This window comes from Eulemur rufifrons, chromosome 30 (assembly GCF_041146395.1).
Source record: "Eulemur rufifrons isolate Redbay chromosome 30, OSU_ERuf_1, whole genome shotgun sequence".
Taxonomy (NCBI): domain Eukaryota; kingdom Metazoa; phylum Chordata; class Mammalia; order Primates; family Lemuridae; genus Eulemur; species Eulemur rufifrons.
Genome location: NC_091012.1, coordinates 71,617,481 through 71,626,668, shown reverse-complemented (window position 1 = coordinate 71,626,668; position 9,188 = coordinate 71,617,481). Strand labels below are relative to the sequence as shown.

The following is a 9,188-nucleotide window of genomic DNA, read 5'->3' as shown; positions in this document are numbered from 1 at the left end:
GCACTAGTTTACAGTCCCACCAGCAGTGTCTGAGTGTTCCTGTCTCTCCGCATCCACGCCAACATGTGTTGTTTTGGGACTTTTTGATAAAGACTATTCTCACTGGAGTTAAGTGATATCTCATTGTGGTTTTGATTTGCATTTCCCTGATGATTAGAGATGTTGAACATTTTTTAATATGTTTGTTAGCCATTCTTAAATCTTCCTTTGAAAAATTTCTATTCATGTCCTTTGCCCACTTTTTGATAGGGTTCTTCGATTTTTTCTTACTGATTTTCCTGAGTTCTAAATAGATTCTCGTTATCGGTCCTTTATCTGATGTGTAGTATGAGAAAATTTTTTCCCATTCTGTAGGTTGTCTGTTTATTCTCATCACTGTTTCTTTGGCTGTGCAGAAGCTTTTTAATTTAATCGGGTCCCATTTATTTATTTTTGTTATTGCTGTGATTGCCTTAGGGGACTTCTTCAGAAATTCTTTGCCTAGGCCAATGTCTGTAAGAGTCTTTCCTACATTTTCTTCTAGAATTCTAATAGTTTCACACCTAAGGTTTAAGTCTGTTATCCACCGTGAGTTGATTTTTGTGAGAGGTGAAAGCTGTGGGTCCTGTTTCAGTCTTCTACATGTGGCTATCCAATTTTCCCAGCACCATTTATTGAATAAGGATTCTTGTCCCCAGAGTATGTTTTTGTCTGCTTTGTCAAAGATTAGATGGCTATAGGAGGATGGTTTTATATTTGGATTTTCTGTTCTGTTCCACTGGTCTGTGTCCCTGCACTTGTGCCAATACCAAGCAGTTTTAATAACCACAGCCTTGTAGTATAGTTTGAAGTCTGGCAAATTAATACCTCCCATTTTGTTTTTGTTGCTTAAAATTGCTTTTGCTAAACGGCGTCTTCTCTGGTTCCATACAAAACTTTAAATTATTTTTTCTATATCTGTGAAAAATGATGTTGGTAATTTAATAGGGATTGCATTGAATCTGTAGATAACTTTGGGCAGTATAGACATTTTAACAATGTTGATTCTTCCGATCCACGAGCATGGTATGGTTTTCCAACTATTTACATGCTCTGAGATTTCCTTCCTCAGTGTTTCATAGTTCTCCCTATAGAGGTCCTTTACCTCCTTAGTTAAATATATTCCTAGGTATTTTATTTCCTTTGTTGCTATTTTCAAGGGTATTGAGTCCTTAATTTGGTTCTCCATTTGACTATTATTGGCATATATGAATGCCTCTGATTTGTGTGTATTGATTTTGTATCCTGAGACTTTACTGAATTCATTGATCAATTCCAGGAGTCTCTTGGTTGAATCCTTAAAACCTCTTTCTGTAGGAGTCAGTGCCAGAGCCTGGTCACTCCTCCTGATCCTGGACCCACCCATTCACTGTTCTCTTTCTTTTCCCAATGACTCAGAAAAGGACCAACAAACTTAGTGGTAGAAGCCATGCAGATTATGATACCACCAGATGAAACTCCTCAATATTTAAGAAGGCTTTGTCAGAATCTAAAGGTATTAGTGCTTTAAATCCTAAAATTTCTACTGCAGGTATGGATAATGTCAACCTTCAAGCTTTGCTTCAGCTCCATATTTATCTCCATGCAGAGCAAAACTGTGCAGAAGAGATGTAGGGGATTCAGAGCATCTCAACACATGAAGGGTCTATTTGTCCCCCAAATCTCAAAGAAATGGTTAGAAAATGGTGTGTAAATTAAATAATAAACTATTTAGTTGGTTTGTCTATTTATTGGCAGTTTTTAAAGAACAAAACAATTCGATGGTTAAAAAGGATCAAGCTAATGATTAGAATAGTTTAAGGGCAGAGAAAGGTTTTATATTTTTCATTTATCCATGACTTTACTTCTTCTTACAAGCACAAACGATTACAAATTGTCTCTAAATAGACTATTTTCTGTCAGTGTTTGAAGTAACTCTAACTTAAGACTTTGGGAAACTAACAGTCATGCTAGCATAAAAGAATACTGACAAGGAAATCAAAAGACCAGTCAAGTGAAAAGATTTAATTATTAATTGGATTTTAAGCATATGAACCCCATTGCATAGACAAGTTCATTTTAATCAATTCAGTCTTAAGAACTACAATGTACGAAGTTAGACCAAAACTACAAGACATTCCAGACACACGGACTTTAGTACCCTAGGTGAAATATGTCTACCTTAGAAAAACATATTTAATATTTTTTATCTGACTTTTCAGCAAATATTACCACCTTTTTCTTTTTCTTATTTGAATTAATGAATACACAAAGCTACCCATCTTCAGTTGGTTTTCTCAAAGTGGTAATGGGCAAATCAGAAGCCACAGAGCCGCCCACAGATGTGACTTTCCTGCTGTTTGCATTGCTTCTCACTTCATCACTGCTTTCGTCAAGGGACATTCTTGAAACAACCAGCCCATGCTGTGCACCACAAGTTCACATTTTCACTCTCAACCTCCCAGATGGAGAACAAAAGTTACTGGCCCGTGAGTTATCTTGTGAGCATCTTTTACCATTTTCCTACTCTCATGGATATACAAAGGAAATAACTCTAATAGGGATGTGAGATTTACCCTACCTGGAAAACAATATACTACACAGCGTGAGTAAAGCCAATAGGTATAACAGATTTTCCTAGACATGATAAGTGGTTTCTTTCCACCTATAAATCATAGGTCACACTATCCAATCTCCTCTATTCCTTGAATGATGGATTTCACAGGGTGTTGTCCGTCATATAATCTATATACTAGTAGTTCTTTCACTTTCACCTGAAAACGGAGTTAGCAAGGCCATCTAAATTTGGTCTTGAGAAAAGCGAACATAGAAAACATGCTGAGAGAATCAAGTTGCTGCATTTACATTAGTGGGGAAGCATTTTAGAGTCTGCTTTCAAGTAATTGCCATATACTCACTCTAACCTAGATCAAATGTGACAGGTTTCTGTTGAAGGCAAGACAGACCTATCTGGAGATGAGCAAGGATCAGGAGACAAGACTAATTCATAAGTAAAAAAATATTTGCTGCACCCTGGCTCTGTGTTTGGGTCCGTTCAGGCACTGGGGATAGATATACTAATAAATGAAATTGTAAAAGTCTATCACTTATGTAGCATATACTCCAAAGATTCTGGGAGGTTGATATTTTTTTGAGGGCATGATTGGCTCCCTGCCTGTGGGTCCTCTAAACTTTGCTGCTGGGACCATATAACCGCTATTTATATTAGCCTCACATCAGATATTCAGATAAAGTTGTCTAAGTAGCTCAAGGCTCAAGGATCTAAACAGCAAGCCACAGAAAGTAGTTCAGATAGATAGGTAGTGTCAGGAAGAGCCAGTGGATGATAATATACTCCAAAGATTCCAAATATACTCCAATATATTTCAAACAATAGATAAGATCTCTAAAGGTAGAAGAAGTATGACATTAGGAAATACAAGTTAGGAATTATATCCTACTCTTAGTATTAGAGACCTGAAAAATATTGGGTTACATGAGATTTATTTTTTTTCTTTCAATAATTAAAAATCTAGCAGTTTTTACACCAGGGCTGCTATGGCAGCTCTCAGTGTCATCAGAGAACCTTATTGTCTTCATTTGTCATCCCTAGGGTGTGTGACCCTCAACCTGAAGGTTACATAATGGTCGCTGAAACTCCAGCTGCTACGTCTGCTTTCATAGAGGAAGAAAAGACGAAATGGGGAAGGACACGGTAAACTGTTTAAAAGAGACTTCCAGGAAGTGCTGACTACTTCTGCTTACATGTCTGCTTTTAGCACTCCTATCTGTAATGGAGACCATGACATATAATTTTTTATCTTGACACATTTCCATCTCCAAATGAATAGAAATTCTGTTTGTAAGGATGAAGGAGAGAATAGATACTGAGCAGGCAACTAGCAGCATCTGTAACAGTCTAATTCAGTATTTGGTGGGAGATCTTCCGTTTGGTGATTCAAGGACCCAGGTTCTTTCCATCTTAAAAGTTATTTTCAACACAGTGGACACCACAGAAGGGAAAAGATAGGGTAGAAAGGACACTACCTGCTTCTTAACCAAGTTAGCACTGAGTGACATACCTCACTTTTGCTCACACCTATATGCAAAAAAGAGATTGGGTATGTCCTGGCTGGTCATACACTTCCTACAGTGAGGAAGGGGAACCTTAATATTTGGTGGATAGCTAGCCGTGTCTGCTACAGTGATCGGCATCAGAGAGATTGGGCAAGAGAAATAGGAACCCAGCCACAGATACAGGTTCAAAGAGCAGAGCATTACTCCATGAAAGGGCCAGTGGAGTGGTTTCACACGTTGGCTGCACATTAGAATTTTTGGACACACCAGAGCTTTTAACAAGTATTAATGTCCAGGCCCAAGCCAAATGTGGTGGAAATAGACATCAGCACTTTTAAAAGTCCTCCCATGTGATTCTAATGTTCAGGCAGAGCAGAGAACCACGTTTCAAAAAGGAAAGAGCTGGACTTCAAACCCAGAATAATTGAATCCTGGACAAAGATTGACGATAGATAATTAATCTTATATACAAATTCATGGAACTCTGCAGCAAAACAAACTTGATATTTAATTCTGAGAACTTGAGCATTGAGCTACTTAGACAACTTGATCTGAATATCTGAAGTGAGGCTAATATAAATAGGGGTTATATGGTCCCAGCAGTAAAGTTTAGAGGACCCACAGGCAGGGAGCCAATCATGCCCTCAAAAAATATCACCCTCTCAGAATCTTTGGAGTATATGCTACATAAGCGATAGACTTTAACAATTTCATTTGTTAGTATATCTATCCCCAGTGCTTGAACGGACCCAAACACAGAGCCAGGGTGCAGCAAATATTTTTTAAACTTATAAACTAAGAAGTATTTATAGAGACTATGTACCATATGTACATTGCCATTCTCTGTACTCAGAATGGTGATTAAAAAAATTGAGAGGTATAAAAAATATTATAATAATAATAATTGCCCTCATAAAATGAGACAGACAGGCTGGGTGCAGTGGCTCACACCTATAGTCTCCTAGCACCTTGGGAGGCCGAGGTGGGAGGATGGCTTGAGGCCAGGAGTTTGGACCAGCCTGGGCAACATAGCAAAACCCCATCTCTAATAAATAAATAAATAAATAAATAAAAATAAAATGAGACAGACAGACAAAGACAGAGACAGGGAGAGACAGAGTCAAGATTTAACACATTAAGCAACAGAAATCAGACAAGTGGTTGCCTGCTGCTGGGGGATGGGTTGATGGTAAAGGAGCATGAGGGAATTTTGGATGTGATATTAATGTTCTGTATCTTAATTGTGGTGCTGTATGCATTTGTCACAACTCATCAAGCCACACACTTAAAATGGGTGCATTTTATTGTATGTAAAGTATACCCTAATTCGTTTTCTAATGCTGCATAACAAATTATCACAAATTTAGGGGCTTAAAACAACACTCATGGCTGGGCGCAGTGGCTCACGCCTATAATCCTAGCACTCTGGGAGGCCGAAGCGGGTGGATCATTTGAGCTTGAGACCAGCCTGAGCAAGAGTGAGACCTTGTCTCTACTAAAAATAGAAAGAAATTAGCTGGACAACTAAAAATATATAGAAAAATTTAGCCGGGCATGGTGGCGCATGCCTGTAGTCCCAGCTACTCGGGAGGCTGAGGCAGTAGGATTGCTTGAGCCCAGGAGTTTGAGGTTGCTGTGAGTTAGGCTGATGCCACGGCACTCTAGCCCGGGCAAAAGAGTGAGACTCTGCCTCAAAAAAAAAACCCAAAATACTCATTTATCAGCTATAAGTTCTATAAGTCTGGTTACAACATGGCTGAGTTCTCTGCGCAGGGTATCCCCAAATCAAGGTGTCAGGTGGGCTGTGTTCTCATCTGGAGCTCAGGATCCTCTTCCAAGCTTACATGGTTGTGGTATAATCCAGTTCCTTGTGACTGTAGAACTGAAGTCCCCATTTCCTTGCCTGCTATGACTCAGGGGATGCTCTAATCTCCTAGAGTTTATATTCCTTGTTGCGTGGACCCCTCCATCTTTAAAGCCAGCAATGGAGAATTTCTTTTGCATTGAATCCCTATCATGCTTCAAATTTTTCTCTCCAGGAAGAACCCAGCTCCTTTGAAGGGTTCACATGATTATTCAATTACAACGACAAAATCCCCTTTGCCATAAAATGTGACATAATTACAGGAGTGATGTCTCACACACTTACAGGCTCCATCCACACTCAAGGGGAGGAGATTGCAAAAGGGCAAGGGTCATTGGGGTCATCTTAGAATTCTGCCTACCACATCCTTCAATAATGCTTATTATAAAAGTTGATTAACATATAGAAAATTAAGGAAAATTTAATGTTGACCTTTAGCCACTTACTCCCATGGTCATATCTTGGAGCCTATCATCATCCAGAATTGCTCCACTTTTAAAATCTTTTATTTTATTTTTATTTTTTTTTTTTTTTATTTTATTTTATTTTTTTTTTTTTTTGTTGAGACAGAGTCTCACTTTGTTGCCCAGGCTAGAGTGAGTGCCGTGGCGTCAGCTTAGCTCACAGCAACCTCAAACTCCTGGGCTTAAGCGATCCTACTGCCTCAGCCTCCCGAGTAGCTGGGACTACAGGCATGCGCCACTATGCCCGGCTAATTTTTTCTATATAGATTTTTAGGTGTCCATATAATGTCTTTCTATTTTTAGTAGAGACGGGGTCTCGCTCAGGCTGGTCTCGAACTCCTGACCTTGAGCAATCCACCCGCCTCGGCCTCCCAGAGTGCTAGGATTACAGGCGTGAGCCACCGCGCCCGGCCCACTTTTAAAATCTTAAATTGAGACATCCCACTCTCTGACTACAGCCTTTTATCTTTCCAGTTCCTTCACTCTGATGCTTCTACTTTCTTTGATCTCTGACCTTGGAGGTCCTCTAGTCCCTTGACCTCCCTCTGCTTTTATATCTACCATCATTCTTCTGTCTTCACTTCCTTCCTCATCTAACTTAGACCCCATGATACATCATTTAACTCTCGTTTCTACCCATAATAACTCTTACTACATTGTGTTGTCATTTGTCTATTGCCCCTACTAGAATGCAAATTCTAACACACAGACTTACACTGTTGTAAGTAAAACCTAAATACATACTTGCTGAAAGGAGAAAGGAATGGTCGAGATCCTTACTATATGTATAAAAGGAATTGGAGGAGAGGAGGAGAAAAGCCCAGTGGGCTGGAGCAGCTACAGAGATTTAAAGCAGGTGGTGGAAATTGAATGAATCCTTGAGGACTGAATAGGAATTTAGTAACTTGGAGCTAATTGGGGTCATTCCAGGATGAGGATTAGTACATGCAAAGACTTTCACTAATTCGGGATAAGAATGTGCATCATGTATAAGGTGGGGCCATTAGGAAATCAAGCTGTTTGGTTGAGCTGGAACAGTGGGCTAGGGGCTAGAAAACCAGGTCACATACCTGACCAGTAACAGCAAACCTTGAATGGGAGGCACATTCCTAGCGGGAGACATTGTCATAGATGTTAGCAAAGGTGGTAAAAAAAAAAAAAGAAGTCATGAAGAAAATCTAAAGGTATAATGAGGAGAGGCTAAACGCTAGAAAATAGGAAAAGAGTCAACTACTGTGAACTAGTGGGCTCTATCATGAATCTGAGAGTAGGAGTTATTCATCTAATTCTGCTGATTATCTTTCTCAACCAGGACAGTTTTCACTAGACCTTCCAACTCCCGTCCTCTTGTTTTAAAAGCTTTGCCTAGCATCTGACACAAAAAGTACATTTCAAAATAAGTTGGAGATAACATTGGAAAGAGACAGGAAGGTCTGGTTATGGAGAGCCTCAGAAACATGGAAGGGAAGTTTAGATTTAATGTGGTAATAAACCAGGTAGATTCCTATTTCTTAACCAAGGGAGAGGCGAAACAGAAGCCACATTTTAGGAAAATATGTCAAGCTGTGAAATGTAGGATGAATTATCATAAGAGATGTTTATCACTCTAATTTTAAATTAATATTGGGGTTATATTATCATTTATATAACCCAGGAAGAGTAATTTCCTAAATAATATATCCATTTCTTGAAATAAGCCATAAAAAGTCAGCCTTTCATTGTGCTCGGTTCAGCAGCACATATACTAAAATTGGAACGATACAGAGAAGATTAGCATGGCCCCTGCACAAGGATGACATGCAAATTCGTGAAGCGTTCCATATTATAAAATTAAAAAAAAAAAAAGGTCAGCCTTTTCCCCTGTATCCAACCCAATATGTACTTTCTTTTACATATAAAAGTTGGATTTTAAAAGTCAGAAAAGTTATGTATTAAAATGAAAAGGATATACAAGACATTCATATTTTCTTATTTTACTTTATTCATAAACATGGTAATATATATTTTTAATTCAATAAATTGACCTAAAGTACAACAAATGTAGAAATTAGTAATTTCTTCAAGGCTTCCCAACTGTTCTGAAGGAAGAGATCAAACCATCAGAGAAAGAAACTTTCTCTGAATGATATAATCACATTTTGTAATATGGGAAAAGAGGCTTGGTAAAGACTTTAAAACTCATCTAACATAACAAGTGGACCCATGTTTAATCATACAGATTCTATAAAGGAAATCTGCTGACTTTAATGGATTCTATAATTGTTTAATTGTGGTTTATTTTTATTTTCCTATTTTCTAACATAGTTATAATTTTGAAGGGAATAGATTGACTTCTGAATTTAGGTATTTAAGAATTGGATTCCGGCCGGGCGCGGTGGCTCACGCCTGTAATCCTAGCACTCTGGGAGGCCGAGGTGGGCGGATCGTTTGAGCTCAGGAGTTCGAGACCAGCCTGAGCAAGAGCGAGACCCCATCTCTACTAAAAATAGAAAGAAATTATATGGACAGCTAAAAATATATATAGAAAAAATTAGCCGGGCATGGTGGTGCATGCCTGTAGTCCCAGCTACTCGGGAGGCTGAGACAGGAGGATCCCTTGAGCTCAGGAGTCTGAGGTTGCTGTGAGCTAGGCTGACGCCACGGCACTCACTCTAGCCTGGGCAACAGAGTGAGACTCTGTCTCAAAAAAAAAAAAAAAAAAAAAAGAATTGGATTCCAAGTGTATTTGTGCTATAAGCTGATGACAGAAGTTCCCTCTGTTTGGAATACAATAACATATCCAAATT

General features: G+C 38.8%; 1 non-coding gene across 1 annotated transcript; it reads left to right on the top strand.

Moving 5' to 3' along the window:
* Positions 1-8,122: 8,122 nt before the first annotated feature.
* Positions 8,123-8,229, top strand: LOC138379231 (U6 spliceosomal RNA). Its single transcript, XR_011232014.1, has one exon. It is a non-coding gene; the product is annotated as a U6 spliceosomal RNA (small nuclear RNA).
* Positions 8,230-9,188: the final 959 nt, after the last annotated feature.